Source organism: Gorilla gorilla, chromosome 8 (genome assembly GCF_029281585.2).
Source record: "Gorilla gorilla gorilla isolate KB3781 chromosome 8, NHGRI_mGorGor1-v2.1_pri, whole genome shotgun sequence".
Classification (NCBI taxonomy): domain Eukaryota; kingdom Metazoa; phylum Chordata; class Mammalia; order Primates; family Hominidae; genus Gorilla; species Gorilla gorilla.
Window position 1 is genome coordinate 105316968 of NC_073232.2, and position 16829 is coordinate 105333796.

At 40.0% G+C, this 16829-nt stretch overlaps 1 protein-coding gene across 8 annotated transcripts in view; it reads left to right on the plus strand.

Moving 5' to 3' along the window:
- The window catches only part of EXOC6 (exocyst complex component 6), a 225331-nt gene that overhangs the window by 204953 nt on the left and 3549 nt on the right, over window positions 1-16829 (plus strand). The window lies entirely within an intron of this gene.

Here is a 16829-nt window from a genome sequence, read left to right on the forward strand (position 1 = left end):
AAGTGGATAATAGTTGTCATTAAAATTTTTACTAATATACACCAAAAAGCTGATATTGCTGAAGGTATTTTTTTATTTGAGACTACCATTTATAGCATTATTCTCTAAACTTCCTCTTAGATATGCATTGCAGTGCTTAGCACTCATAGTTAAGTCACTGTTTAGTCCCTAGAGTATTTTGCAATGTATATTTCTCTCCTTTTCTTTGAACCTGTTTGTGTTTTCGTAAATGTCAGAACATCTACCAATTACCTTCAAATTGTGATTCAGTGATTTTCATGGTCATAAAATCCTAAGACTTGAGGATTGGAAGGGACTTCCAAAAATCTAACCCCTGGCTCCAAACCTCTTAGAAGCTCTCCCCAGCAAGTGCCCTTGCTGCTGCTCCAGATATCTGGAGATTCACCCCATCCAAATAGAGGTTTCTCTTCCCTTTTGAAAATCTCAGGGCAGCCTCCACCATTTCTCTCTGAGACTTGGTCAGACACTGCTGTTTCTGTTACTTCCCAGTCACACATCCTTCATCTGAGAAGATTAAAATAAAATTTGATTATTCAATGAAATTAAATAGTTTCCACTTCCTTACTCTACTCCTTCTCACCTTCCAACTTTTTTCCTGTTTCATTCACTCCTTGTTTTGTCTACTCATCTTTTCACTTCTTCTGGCCCACTTATTCTATGCCACCTGAAAACCCTCATTGCAATGTAAATGGCCCTACTGCTTCAACTGTGTGGCAGAATGCTTTCTTCACCTCCTTTTCATAGAATTCGGAGGATACTGCTAACCCTGCAGCTCTCTCTAGTGGCAGGATGCATTCTTTCATGGCTACACAGTGTGAATGAGATTCGTGTTCCCCTGGTTCCTCATTTCTATTTGTAGACCATTGTTCCTCCACTCTTGAGTGAAAGCTCCACCCCCTCTGAGCCTCTTGTCTTCCATCTCTATCACCATCAACCTCTCACTGTTGCTTTTGTAGTCAGCTTATCTAATCCACACCCATTCTTCCTGTCCTTCATTCTCAGGTGTTAGGAAGCCTTTTTAATGAGGCTCTCATCTTCCTATGCCCTTGACCCTATCTTTTGTATGGGATTTTGTTTCCTTTTGTTTCATTATTCATCTGCCTTTCCTCTGCTTTATCCTTTTCTCTTTTTTTGAGACGGAGTCTCACTTGTTGCCCAGGCTGGAGTGCGGTGGCGCGATCTAGGCTCACTGCAAGCTCCGCCTCCCAGGTTCACGCCATTCTCCTGCCTCAGGCTCCCAAGTAGCTGGGACTACAGGTGCCTGCCACCACCCCGGCTAATTTTTTGTATTTTTAGTAGAGGTGGGGTTTCACTGTGTTAGGCAGGATGGTCTTGATCTCCTGACCTCGTGATCCACCCGCCTTGGCCTCCCAAAGTGCTGAGATTACAGGCGTGAGCCACTGCGCCCAGCCTGCTTTATTGTTTTCTTAGCCTAAAAACATTTTAGCTATTTCCAATTTCTCTTCCCTCATTTGCATCCTTAAAAGAGTGGTTTATAATTGGTTATTCTTATTTCCACATCTCTCATTCATTTCTCAATCCATTCCTATCTGCTTTGCCACACTGCTGAAATAGTGTTCACTTAGGTCACCAGGGAAGGCCAGTAGACATTTTTAGCCCATATCCTATTGGTTCTTTCTGCTGCATTTGGTAATGTGGATCATGTTCTCTTTAAAATTCTCTCGTCTTCCGAGTCTGTACTCCCTTAACATCCTTCCTCTTCCTTTTTTGTGGTCTCCTTTTCTGCCCCCTAAATGTTGGTTTCCCCAAGGTTTCTGTCCTTAGAACACTGCTCCCTATACTCCTGACCTAGGTGAGCTGACCTGCTTTCATCAGATCTCTGGCAGTATGCCTTAGATACATATGAAGTTGCTTGGTAAACCATTTGACTTAGGTGTGTGTCCCGCGTGCTGTGTGACCAAAGCTGTTGACTTGTTGTCTTCCCTTATTCTCAGATCACATCCCTTTTTCATGTTGTCTTTTTTTGATTGGTAGAACCACTTTGCCATGTCCTAGACAATCACCACGTCCTAGGGATTTTTTTCTCCTAAGTATTTCTCAAACCCATCCTCTTCTCTCCATGTTAACTACTTGCCTACCACCTATTCATCATTTTCTCTCTATCCCAACTATGTACCTGTCTGTCCCAATGTATTTTAAGATTGTTACAACAGTCTCCTAATTATTTTTTCTGCCTTAAGTGCATTTACTACAGAACTGAAGTGGTGAATCTGACCATGTCAGCTCCCTTGTTTGTTTGTTTGTTTATTTATTTGAGATGGAGTCTCACTCTGTTGCCCAGGCTGGAATGCAGTGGCATGATCTTGGCTCACTGCAACCTCTACCTCCTGGGTTCAAGCAATTCTCCTGCCTCAGCCTCCCAAGTATGCCTCAGCCTCCCAAGTAGCTGGGGTTACAGGTGCCTACCACCATACCTGGCTAATTTTTTTGTATTTTTAATAGAGGCAGGGTCTTACCACATCGGCCAGGTTGGTTTCGAACTCTTGACCTCAAGTGATCTGCCTGCCTCGGCCTCCCAAAGTGCTAGGATTACAGGCATGAGCCACCGTGCCCGGCATTATTTATTTATTTATGAGGTGGAGTCTTGCTCTATCTCCCAGGCTGGAGTTCACTGGTGCGATCTCGGCCCACTGCAACCTCCACCTCCTGGGTTCAAGTGATTCTTCTGCCTCAGCCTCCTGAGTAGCTGGGACTACAGGCACATGCCACCAAGCCCAGCTAATTTTGGTATTTTTGTAGAGAGAGGATTTTACTGTGTTGGCCAGGCTGGTCTTGAACTGCTGACCTCAAGTGATCCACCCCCCTCAGCCTGTCAAAGTGCTGGGATTACAGGCCTGGGCCATTGCGCCTGGCCAGCTTCCTTGTTTAGAACCTTTCAATGGCTACCCAAAGTTCCTGAACAAGGCATATATGTCCTTTTATGATTCAGCTCCTGACCCCTTCTCCAGCCTGTTTTATACTACCCCCTTACTCATATTTCAGTTTAGCTGCACTAAAGTACATGGCATTTCCCCATAAGCATAACTGTTTCTTGTCCTTGTGTCTTTCCTCACACTGTTCCATCTGCTTGAAATACCACGACCCCTCCTTTGATTAACTCCTTCTTAAGACTCAGTTTGGGTGTCATCTAAGACAGCTCCTTAGGTCTACTTCCCACCCCGTAAGCAATAATTGATGCTCTGATAATAGCCTATACATATGTCCATCTGTGTAATCAGCATGTTAGTTTGTAATTATGTTTGTGTGAATATCTTTCCCTTTATACTTATGAACTTCTTAAATCCAAAGACTGGGCCATTACCGTCTTTTCATCACTAGTGTCAAATATAGTGCTTGTCACATGTGAACACAATCTCTTTTACAGAAGAGAAAGTTGGGACTCAGAGTTTGTAACTGCCTTAAATGATTCAATCAAAATGAAAGTAGCTTGATTTTTAAAAAGCTGGGTTGGGAGGAAATTTAGTAGGGCACAGACTAAACACTACTGGTACCTGCTATAGTATGCTACCGGAACTGTGAGAAATACATTTGTATTTTTTATAAGTAACTCGATCTGTGGTACTTTCTTATGGTAACCCAAACAGACTAAGACAGCATCATAAGAAGTATTAGCTCTGAAGTATTTTCTTATTTAAGTGAAGTATAATTGGATAGCCAAATAATATCCAGAGTATTGATTGATACAAAGGAAGAGCTTGATTTTTTTCCAGCCAGATGGTGCCGATTTCTAACATTCTAAAGCACCATAATCAAATATCAGATATTTTACAATTATTATTATTATTATTATTATTATTATTTTTGAGATGGAGTCGCCCAGGCTGGAGTGCAGTGGCGCAATCTTGGCTCACTGCAACCTCCGCCTCCTGGGTTCAAGCAATTCTCTGCCTCAGCCTCCTGAGTAGCTGGGATTACAGGTGCCCACCACCACAGCCAGCTAATTTTTTGTATTTTTAGTAGAGACGGGGTTTCACCATCTTGGCCAGGCTGGTCTTGAACTTCTGACCTCGTGATCCACCCGCCTCGGCCTCCCAAAGTGCTGGGATTACGGGCCTGAGCCACCGCGCCCAGCTACAATTATTCTTTTAAAATGCTGACTCATGTTAAGTTGTATTGTCTATTGAGCTTTCCCTAAAGTCATTGCATACTCTCTTAATTACCCCAGATTCTTACTGTGAATTAAGTTGTATTTTTAATATTTTATGAATTTACTTGCAACCGATCTGTAAATACTTAAAGAATACTTAACAGTTTTCTTACCTGTTTGTTATTTCTCTTTCTCTTCTTTGTTCTCCTCTTAATTATCATCAACAAATTTTACCTCAACTGTGTTGAGGGCACTGGGCCAGGCACTGTTTTTATGTATTACAAAGGAGATGCCACGGTTTGAGTTTCTTCTGATGGCCTAGTGTAAGATGTTTATGCAAAGTGTCAATGGAAACAATTGTCTTAACAGGATAACAGCCTATTTTGCTTAGAAATGTCCTAATTTCCTGTTTTTAGGTTATCCAGAGGTCAGGTAGGGATTTCTTTTTGTGCTCTCGTAGTGCAGATTCACATCGTGCAAGCATCGCAGGATTTAGATCACAATCCATTTAATTCCAGTGGCTGCATTTATCTTCCCAAGAAAATAAGTCCTTCAACTGCTGTTTTTATTTAGTTTCTCTTTTTTAATTTTATCCAATAACCTGTAGTGAAGGTGTAACTTCAATAGCTGTTTACCAGTAGCTGCTTCTTAACTGAGCTGCATCTTAAAGTTCATCTGTTGCCCATTTTGAAGTTCATGTGGCTACCTGCACTGGTCAGAATGTTACAGTGTTGTCTCTGTTTCGTTGTCTCAGAAATCTGTTACTAACTAAGCATTCAAGCAAGCATCAGGCCCCAAAGTAAGCCCTGACTACATGCTGTGAACTTCTGCCTTAGTGAATCAGCTTCAGCATAGTTTGATAACTGCCTTTTTTCTTCATGTTTAATTGTGCCTTGAGGCTATGGAAAGACTACATTTATCTGTTGAAACAGACTAAGCAGCAAGTGTTCTGACATGTTTGTCGCGCAAATTATTATACGTGACAAAAGGTAATTACATATACAATCAGGTCTGGAAGTAAATGGATAATTAGGGGTTAATATATTATCTAGCATAAGAGAAGCACCTTTGAGATTCAAGAAAAGTAAACTAAATGCACATCTTTTTTGTTTGAGTAAAGATTATAAAATATAAGATTTGAAAGAAATGAGTAAGGTTATAAACTCTCCTAAATACAAATACTAACCGAGATATTATAATATTGTCTTTAACAGAGACCACAGAGATCCTTAGTTTCCTTATTTCCATCAGACTAAGTATGGTAATCCAACTTTGCATCCCTTCAGGATTCCAAGGCAAAATGGTAATGGGTCTGTATTTATGCACTGGGCCTCAGTATATAAACTGAGGCCTTATCTCTATAAAGCATAAGAAATGAGATTTGACTCTGAAATTTAGGTCATCACTTCACCAAAGATTTATTGCCAAAATTGGAGTCTATTTTTTTCCCCACTAATTTATTGCCATAGAAATGATCTCCCTTTTCCTCTTGAGGCAATTGGGATTTAATGAGCTTGGTTTCTTTCAGTTATCCTGAATGGCTTGAGTTCCATTTTAAATAAGAGACTAAGGTGCCTCTGGGGACTTAAATATTTAGTTTTGGGGGATTTTTTATTTGTTTGTTTCTGTTTTTGGAGACACTGTCTCATTCTGTTGTCCAGGCTGGAGTGCAGTGGTGCAATCTCGGCTCACTGCAACCTCCACCTCCCGGGTTCAAGCGATTCTCCTGCCTCAGCCTCCTGAGTAGCTGGGACTACAGGTACCCGCCACCACGCCCGGCTAATTATTGTATTTTTAGAAAAGAAGGGGTTTCGCCGTGTTGGCCAGGCTAATTTCAAGCTTCTGGCCTCAAGTGATCTGCCGCCTCAGCCTCCTAAAGTGCTGGGATTACAGGCGTGAGCCACCGTGCCTGGCCAAGTATTTAGTTTTAATTTTAGTTCAGCCTTGAAGAAAAGCCAGTCATTGTTTATAACTAATAGCAAATTATAAGTATTATTTGACTTCCTAAAATTTTAGGGTAAAACATATGTGACTGCCTATATTGAAGACTAAATTAATCTAGCTGTTGGATTCTCCAAGTGTTCATTTGCCTTATTTTAAGTCGTAACCATTGAGGTGGGGCAAGAGGGAGAAGAAGCACTTAGATTCTTTTGAATTTAGAAAAACTAGTTATTCTCTTCCCTCGTGTTTTTCTAAACAATTGTACTGCGGAAATCCTAGCCTGGTCTGGCTTCCTTCATTCAAGCAACTGCCATATCCTGGAGTATAGACATGTTGGCATACAGTTTTTTCATTGGCTAATTCATATTGTCTTCCTTTGTTGCTCAAGTTCTTCCAAAGTCAATTCATACAAGCAGATCTTATTTCTTCGTAGCTTCAGTGGAGCAAAGTGACTCATCAGAGAGAACTGAAAGTCTATTGAACACCTCTCATCATGAGTTTCAAGGTTTGATTTCCTTAGTATTAGAGGTCTTTGAGCTTCATTGGTGAAGTCATTATATAACTACTTGTTATGTAAGTGTAGCAGATGATGTAGTGAATCTGTACAGAAAATTAAATGTATGACCTGGGAATGTTTATTTAACATGTTTGATGGTGGCATCACTAGTTTACAAAAGGAGCAGAACTTTGGTTGTGAAATATTTTAGTACATCCTATGGCACAAATTAAATCAATCAATAAATAGCCTAGTCTGGCTTTCAGAATAATTATAAAACATTACTAAAATTCAGAGATGTCTTAATTACTAGTAGGTTAGATGTCAAGTAAATGACAACATAGCCCTGTTATCAGTATATATGATATGGGTTCAGTGTAGACTTATGAAATTATGTATCAAAAGGTAACATATGCAGTGAATCTCAACAGATATTTAGTTGATGCCTAGTATATGCCAGTTACTGGGCTAAATGTGAAGATACAGATACTAAGCAAAACAAGTCACTAGCTTTGAGGCACTTACAAAGTACATTATTAGAGGGAGGAAAAAGGCACTTCAACTGTTGAGATATTGGAAGGAGACAAGTGCTGGGATAACTATGATTCACCCAGACTAAAAATGGAATCATTGATATTTGATTCTTTGGTTGATACACAAACTAACCTCTAATGTCAATATACTGTGAAAAACGCTGTGATACAGATATGTGGAGGGTAGTATGAGGACACAAAAAAGAGTGACAGCTAACCCAACCAAGGTGGTCTGGAGAGGCTTCCTGGGAGACTGATTTAGACTTAAGTGTTATGGACTAAATAAGAGCTACCTGGGTGAAGAAGGAGGGAAAGGAGACTCCATACAGAAGAGCTGAGGAATGAGGAGTGTCCTAGGGTAGTCATGGTTTCTTTTTTTTTTTTTTTTGAGACCGAGTTTTGTTCTTGTCACCCAGGTTGGAGTGCAATGGCATGATCTCGGCTCACCGCAACCTCTGCCTCCTGGGTTCAAGCAATTCTCCTGCCTCAGCCTCCCAAGTAGCTGGGATTACAGGTGCCCACCACCACGCCCGACTAATTTTGTATTTTTAAGTAGAGATGGGGTTTCACCATGTTGGCCAGGCTGGTCTTGAACTCTTGACCTCAGGTGGTCCACCCACCTCAGCCTCCCAAAGTGCTGGGATTACAGGTGTGAGCCACCGCGCCTGGCCCAGTCATGGTTTCTAGAGAACTAAGAGTAGTTCCTCATTTAGGAGCCTGGATTACTTGAAGGGAGAAGCCAAAAGGTTGACCTGGATAAGGTGCAAGAGAGCTTTGCATGTCATGTTAAGGAACTTGAATTTATCTTGTAGGAAATGGGGAGCCATCAAAGGTTTTAAACAAGGGAATGGTGTAATCAAATTTGTGTTTTAGCTAGATCTCTCTGGCAGCAGTGTGGAGGTTGGCTAATCTGGAATATTGTAAGAGAGAGGCAAAGGGAATAGGCAAGACCAACGGCCCCAGAGGAGAGATTGTGATGTCTGAACTAGGACAGGCGTAGTAATAGTAGGGATGGAAAGTTGGGAGAGGGCCAGGCACGGTGGCTCACGCCTATAATCCCAGCACTTTGGGAGGCCAAGGCAGGTGGATCACTTGAGCCCCGGAGTTCAAGACCAGCCTGGCCAACATGTGAAACGTTGTCTCTACTAAAAATGCAAAAATTAGCTGGGCATGGGGGCGTGTGCCTGTAATCCTAGCTACTCGGGAGGCTGAAGCACAAGAATCACTTGAACCCAGGAGGCAGAGGTTGCAGTGAGGTGAGACTGCACCACTGTACTCCAGCCTGGGCATCAGAGTGAGGCTATGTCTCAAACAAAACAAAACAAAACAAAAAGAGGAGAAGAAGAAGGTGGAAGAAAGTAAATACAGGAAATATTTAGGAAGTTAAATTGGTACTATTTGTCAATAAATCAGATGGAAGAATTGTGAGAGAGAGGCCAGGCACGGTGACTCACGCCTATAATCCCAGCACTTTGGGAGGCCAAGGAGGGTGGATCATGAGGTCAGGAGATCGAGACCATCCTGGCTAATACAGTGAAACCCTGTCTCTACTAAAAAAATATATAAAAAATTAGCTGGGCATGGTGGCAGGCACCTGTAGTCCCAGCTACTCAGGAGGCTGAGGCAGGAGAATGGCATGAACCTAGGAGGCGGAGCTTGAAGTGAGCCAAGATCACGCCACTGCACTCCAGCCTCGTGGACAGAGCAAGACTCCATCTCAAAAAACAAACAAACAAACAAACAAACAAATTGTGAGAGAGAAGACACAAAGCAAACTAAATCCAGATTTTTGGTTTCAGTAATTAGGTAAAGTACTGCTAGTTCATGTATGACCTACATGAAGCTGAACTCTTACGTTCAGTACTCTCAAGAAAAGCAAGCCATGCCTGTGTGTTTCTGTGTGTGCGTGGAGGGATAGCATTAGGAGATATACCTAATGTAAATGACGAGTTAATGGGTGCAGCACACCAACATGGCACATGTATACATATGTAACAAACCTGCACGTTGTGCACATGTACCCTAGAACTTAAAGTATAATAAAAAAAAAAAAAATCTAAGTCACATTCAACTATTTGAAGTGAATCTACTTGAGGAAATTATATGACAGGTTCTTTCTTCTATTGGGTAATTGAAGGTTTTTATTATTTTTCAAAAATAGGAAATAAAAAAATTGATAAGAATTTATTAACATTGGCTGGGTGCAGTGGCTCACGCCTGTAATCCCAGCACTTTGGTGAAACCTCGTCTCTAATACCTAATGCTAAATGATGAGTTAATGGGTGCAGCACACCAGCATGGCACATGTATACATATGTAACTAACCTGCACATTGTGCACATGTACCCTAAAACTTAAAGTATAATAATAATAAAATTAAATTAAAAAAATTAGCTGGGGTGGTGGCACACACCTGTAATCCCAGCTACTTGGGAGGCTGAGGCAGGAGAATCACTTGAGCCCAGGAGGCAGAGGTTGCAGTGAGCCAAGATTGTGCCACTGCACTCCAGCCTGGGCAACAGAGTGAGACTCTGTCTCAAAAAAAAAAAAAAAAAAAAAAAAAAAATTTATTAACATCTTTTTGCATTCATAAAAAACTTTCAGGAAACTTTAATTAAATATCTATTTGTTGTTTGGGTTTAAATACATAATATAAATATTTTATCCCAATTGCCAAAAGAATTATTTTAAAACTCAACTACATAAGGTGCTAATGTTCTTATACTGCTAAATGGAAAGTCAGAAGATCCTATTAAAAGTTTATATAACAAATTCTACTCCTAGATATATACCCAAGAGAAATGGAAACAGTTTTTTACAAACACCTTGTACATAAATGTTAATAGCAGCATTTTTTTTTTTTTTTGAGGCAGAGTCTCGCTCTGTCACCCAGGCTGGAGTGCAGTGGTGCAATCTCAGATCACTGCAAGCTCTGCCTCCTAGGTTCATGCCATTCTCCTGCCTCAGCCTCCTGAGTAGCTGGAACTACAGGTGCCTGCCACCATGCCTGGCTAATTTTTTATATATTTTTTTAGTAGAGACAGGGTTTCACTGTATTAGCCAGGATGGTCTCGATCTCCTGACCTCATGATCCACCCTCCTTGGCCTCCCAAAGTGCTGGGATTACAGGCGTGAGCCACCGTGCCCGGCCCAGCAGCATTATTTTTAATAGCCAAAAAAGATAAATGTCCATCAACTGATGATTGGATAAACAAGGTGTAGTATATCCATACAATATATTATTATTTGTCAATAAAAAGGAATGAAGTAATAATGCATGCTACAACGTGATGAACCTTGAAAATGTTATGCTTAAGTGAAAGAAGCCAGTTACAAAAGACCAGGTAGGTCTTTTTGTTTTGTTTGTTTTGTTTTGTGTTGTTTTGTTTTAAATAGAGGCAGGGTCTTGCTCTGCTGCCCATCCTGGAGTACAGTTCATTGCTCACTGCAGCCTCCACCTTCTGGACTCAAGCTAACCTCCCACCTCAGCCTCCCAAGTAGCTAGCACTACAGGTGTGCACCACCACAGCCAGCTAATTTTTAATTGTATGTCGAAACAGGGTCTCACCGTGTTGCCCAGGCTGGTCTCAAACTCCTAGTCTCAAGCCTTGGCCTCTCAAAGTGCTAGGATTACAGGTGTGAGCCACCATGGTAGGCCAGAAGACCACATGTTATTTGATTCCCATTTGGGGAGTGATTGCTAATGGCTATGGGGTTTCTTTCAGGGGCTCTAAAATTGATTGAGATGGTTGCACAATTCTGTGAATAGAGTCAAAACCATTGATTTGTGCCCTTTAAATGAGTTAACTGTATGGTACATCTCGAAGCTGTTTAAAAAAAAAAAACTTTAAAAGTTATATAACAAAAAATAGAGGTTTAATTGTGTTAAAGTTATAAAAACAAAAATAGACAAAAATGGTAGGATAGCTACCCAAGAAGAGAGCTGGTATAAAGTAAGGTAAATTCTCATATGTGATAGCTGTAAAATAATAAACTCAAAAGTAGAAAAATAAGCCTATTAGGGATAGTGAGATAATCACTGGAACTAAAAGAGGAGTTAAAGGCCAGATGCAGTGGCTCACACCTGTAATCCCAGCATTTTGGGAGGCCGAGGTGGGTGGATCACTTGAGGCCAGGAGTTTGAGACCAGCCTGGGCAACGTGGTGAAACCCCGTCTCTACAAAAAACACAAAAATTATCCGGGCCTAGTGGTATGTGCCTGTAGTCCCAGCTGCTTGGGAGGCTGAGGCACAAGAATTGCTTGAACCTGAGGCCAGGTGCGGTGGCTCACGCCTGTAATCCCAGCACTTTGGGAGGCCAAGATGGGTGGATCACGAGGTCAGGAGTTTGAGACCAGCCTGACCAACATGGTGAAACCCCATCTCTAACTAAAAATACAAAAAATTAGCTGGGCATGGTGGTGTGTGCCTGTAATGCCAGCTACTCAGGAGGCTGAGGCAGGAGAACTGCTTGAACCTGGGAGGTGGAGGTTGCAGTGAGCCGAGATCACGCCACTGCACTCCAACCTGGGCAACAAAGCGAGACTCTGTCTCAAAAAAAAAAAAAAAAAAAAGAATTGCTTGAATCCGGGCGGAGGAGGTTGCAGTGAGCCGAGATTGCACCACTGCACTCCAGTCTGGGTGATAGAGCGAGACTCTGTCTCAAAACAACAACAACAGAAAACACAAAAAACAAATAAATAAGGAGTTAAACATGGTTACTTCTGAGTACGGCAGTGAACTGTTGGTTTCATGATATGCTCCATTTGATTATTAACTATGTATTTGATAAAATTAATTTTAATAAATTAACCACATAAATTCACATGTATGTATCTATATGCTATTTTAGCCATGGTAGTGACCAAAAAGAAAAAAATCAAAATAAAGCAAATATGGATGTGTGTAGATCCAATTATGTAAATTTTACTCTGTGCCTCTTTTTTTTTTTTCAAATTCCAAACTCACCTAGAGGTTTTCTAGGACTACTACATTAGCTTAGCATAAAAAAATACTTTAAGAACATTCTACCTTTGCGTGTACAGTTCACCTGAGTGAAGTTACTTGAAGAGGCTAATTCCTTTAAGCAGCTTCTGCAGCATGAAGTGCTCAGAACTCACTCCTAGTCCTCACAGAGGTGGGAGTGAAAGGATTGGCTGAGAGCAAGTCTAGATATGGGACATTGGAAGAGGGCAGGCTTGGGTGAAGGTGCATCAGATCCAGAAGGTAGCATGAAGGCAATTAACACCTGAAGGCAAAAAAAGTGAGGTGGCTGGAGGAACAATACTGTTTTGCTTTTTTGTATTGTAGTTATTGCCTATCCTCCTTCTGACTGCTACTTAAAATTCTGTGCTACATGTGGAGTTTTCCAAATGTGGTGTTTTTAGATGGCTGGAAAGGAAGGAAAATCCAGGTGCTTTAAAAATCATATGGAGCTCATCATTTGACTCACAATATATTTTGTAAAAGGACTTGTAGTTTTTTCCAATGTAGCTAATTTAGTAAGACCCATTTTTCTTGAATTCCCAGTGGCGAATTACTCAGGATTTGTTTGAAGGACAAGTATTTCTTCCTTGAAGCAGTACTAGGGTTTAGGACTTTTGTTGTTTAAATCTCTGGAGCACTCTAGGAACCCTGGTCTCAGCTTTGTTTTTTGAAGGCAAAGGAAAAATGATCTCCTGGTTTACTTTTGGAATCTGCAAAGCAACTCTGAGGTCCCAGGTGGATTTAGTGTTTGGAAAAGGGAACTTGGGGGACTGAGGTTGACCCTGAGCCCCCAGATCACTGTTCACGTTTACAAAAGCAAACCTGGTATCCCCAGTTGCTTTTCTCTTGAGGTTGGCTTAACTTTATTTATCTTCTGTCCTGGGTCACTGCCCCTGAGGTGCTTCAAAAGCAAAACCCAAAAGACCCAAAACAAAGAAAGCTAAATCAGATTCAAGGAAAAAATGACCTGGCACTGTGGGTTCACTTTTAAAAAGGCAAAAAGTCACTTCAAGAGTTTCATAGAATAGTTTTAAGTCTGCCTAGATTCATTGTGTCATTTGTACAAAGTGATCTCAACAGGTCTGAAACCCCAAGTTCCTTGGGCATGGATCGAGAATGAGTCTGTAGGATGGGAAACTGTCAGCAAGCTAAATGGGTTGACACAAATGAATTCCTCAGTGATTCTGAAGTGATTCAACTATTTTGAGCATATAAATGGGACCACCCATGTAACACTTCTTTCCTTAAGCTGATCTTTGTGTTTGCTGGACACACACAGGGAATGCTGAGGAAGTGAAACGTACAACTCACTTACAAATGTTGGCATACACCCACTTTATGTTATCAGATTAGTTATGAAGGGTATTTTTGAATCCTTGGTGAAAAAAAACTTGGAATACTAATTTCAGATAATCTTACAAATCATGATGAGGTAGAACTCAGGCACATGATTTTGCCTTTCCATTTTTATATCATCTGTACTTTGCTTACTTCCCAAAAGGATTTAAGGTGGAATTACTTTACTTGACTATTGGAAGAAACCCATTTATAAAGCTTAATACCAATTTTCATTATCATATGCCTGACTTTATCCTTTAATAAGTAATTGTAAAATTGCTTTTGGGTAATCTGGGGAGATTTTTGTTTTTGTTCATGTTTGATCTACATCTTTGAACTTCAGGTGTATGTGTTAACCAATAAATACACCTGTTGAGACCATGTCCTACTGTTTATTTACAAGACTGAAAAAGATTTTGTGTGATTAATAACAAACATTATTTGTGCATTGCCATCTGAAGGAAGCAAAACTTAAGTAGAGAAGTGAGATTTTTCATAATGTAGATCTTAATATTAAGAACATAGTGCATCCTGTGAAGCCTAACCAATTGTGAGAGGCAGTCCGCAAGGCAGTGACTGTTGGGGTAGAGTGAAGGCAAGTATTAGTGTTTGTACCTGGCAACACCCCAGTTTCCCCTTTTCTTCCCATCACACTCTGACTCCAAAGCAATCATGTTCTTTTAAAGTCATCCCAATCAAACACCAGGGTCATCTTGGTCGGAACAGGCATGGATAGCTGCCTGTGGAAATGGGTTCAGTCCATAAAATCTGGCCTGGCATAATGTTAGGTGGGACCCAGGAATAAAGTCCTGGTTTTTTGTTTTATCCTTCACTTCAATAGAACTGAATTATAAAAAGTGAAAAATGACCTTATAATTGTTATGCGTGAAGGAGACTGGTAGACAATTCAGAAATATTAACGCTACTTTCTCCAGGAAGATCATTTGACTTACTTAACGTTAGACCCAATGCTGTATCATGATGGAGTCTCTCCTCTTTATCAATACCCCAGTGAAAAGCTGGGAGAGATACAGGGATGTCACTTCACTATATTCACTTGCCATAGTTTGCCTGCAAGCCAACATTGGCCTTTTTCAGAGAGCTATCAGCATAAGCTAAAGTAGCCTGTACTTATAAAGCCTAAGAACAAAGCTCCCAAGGAAACTTGGAGTAATGGTCTGGCATCATCATTTAATCAGTTATTTCCTGAATATCTACTGAGTGGTTACACTGTGCTAGACACACTTTATGAGCTTGCCTGCCCAGTTTTGAAGTTTGTTTCTATTTACTTGTTCCAGCAGTACAATGCATTTGAAAAATCCTTACACACATGAAAATGATAAATGAGAATATGAGATCAACATGCTTGCTGGCTCCATCTTTGCTCTCTGCCCATGTCCATGTGTAGTCTTTGGGACACAAACACTGAAATGTCTCAGCCATTGGATCTTCAGTCATTGGATTCATAGACTGAGCGGAATGAGCAGGCAGTCACCAGCTTCTATATAAGTTAATGGTTTCTATTTTATTCTATATTAAAGTGATAGTAGCTTCCTCATGTGTTACTGTAGTTTAAATTACTAGGATTCTGTGTGAATAGCTTTTCTTTATAATTTCTTCCATGTTAACATCAAAAGATTACTGCTTTATTCCTATCTTACAATGTAAGCTCCTTGAGGAAAGAGATTTTGTCTTGTTCCAATGCTGTATCTCTGGTACCTAGCACAGTATCTAGCACGTGATAGGTGGGGAGTCAATATATGTTGAATAAATAAATGAATCTTATGTAGATCATTGGCCTTTTTATCTGCTTTGGCAATTAATTCCTTAACCATTAATTTGCAAATTCGTGCAGATTTCTACAGATATCTGTAAATTAACTGTGTACAATATGTAGTTCTATAAATATTTATACAAAGATTAATGTCAATATGAAAGCATATAATTTGTCTACATATGGGCAGGTAGGTTTAATTTTGTGGTTCCTGTAATTTCTACGGATTTGCACATAAGAGATTTGCATATGAGTATCTGACCATATGTGAACATTGTAAGCATAGTGTTTCTTTATCTAGGACAGTCTGGTCTTGTGCTGTAAAAGAATCAATTCTGTATTCACAGTTGGAGTTGGTGCGGGTTTTTCATTCATTAAGTCGGCTCCTCCTTTCCCACTTGGGGGTAAATCAGCCTAGAGAAAAAGAGCCTTAAGAGGTTGCTTTCTGCCGACACTGTGCATTGCACATGCACAGTTGTGCAAATACACACATATACCTGAAAGAAGAATCCTTGAAAATGAGGCTTCTGTTGACAACTCTGTGAGGGGTGTTCATTATTGAAATTTATTTTAATATATAAATATATAAACCTTATTTATAACTATAGTATTAACACATATCCATTGTAGAGTATTACAAAAATAAAGAAAATTACAGTTAACCTTAATCCCACCACATAAATACCAATCATTCTTTTTTAAAAATTACTATTTTAGAGGTGAAGTCTCATTATGTTGCCCAGGGTGGACTCTTAACTCCTGGGCTCAAGTGATCCTCCCGCCTCAGTCTCCAGAGTAGCTGGGACTACAGGAACACACCATCATGCCCAGCTTATAACAGGCATCCTTAACGTTTTTGCAAATTTTCTTCCAGTCTTTTTGGATGGGTTTTTATGTAACTTAAGTAGCAACATTTGTCATAAACATTATCCCAAGTTATTTAAAATTCTTCGTAAACATTAATTTTAATAACCACATGATAGTCATCATACAGATAGACCTCACTACTTAACCGGTCTCTTAATATTGAGATTTAGGCTATTTTCAGTTTTTGATAACACAAATAACATTTTTGAGATTAATATCTTTGTGCATAAATTTTTTTCTGTTTCTCGAAGTTGCATTCCAAGAAGTAGGATTGCTGAATCAAAGGGAATGGCCATTTTTATAAGGTTCTTAAACACATTGCAGAATCACATTCCAGAGAAGTTATACTAATTTACACTCTTACCATCTGAGTGTATGAAAGTAACTTTTCCTCTTTGTGAAAGGAGGGAAAAATGTGGCCAAACAACAGTTAAAAATTACACAGAACTTTAAATAAGTTCCCTTTTCTTTTTCAGACAGTATATTCTTTAACATTGTCTCAGTATAGTTTGTATCCTAGTGTTTCAACTGTTGGTAGGCCCAGAATGGTATCTTGTCTGAAAGAAAATAGAGTGGCTTTCCATAGTTAATATTTTCATTATAGAATTTTCTGCCTGTTGCAAGAAAATCTCTATTAATACCTGTAAATTGGATGGGGAAAGAGTCAAGCAAGTTCTTTACCTTCATCAAGAAAAGCTAGTTTCTGGTAACCTTTCTTTATGAGGTTTTAATCACCCCAGAGTTTTATCCCTCTCAGAGTCAGTGG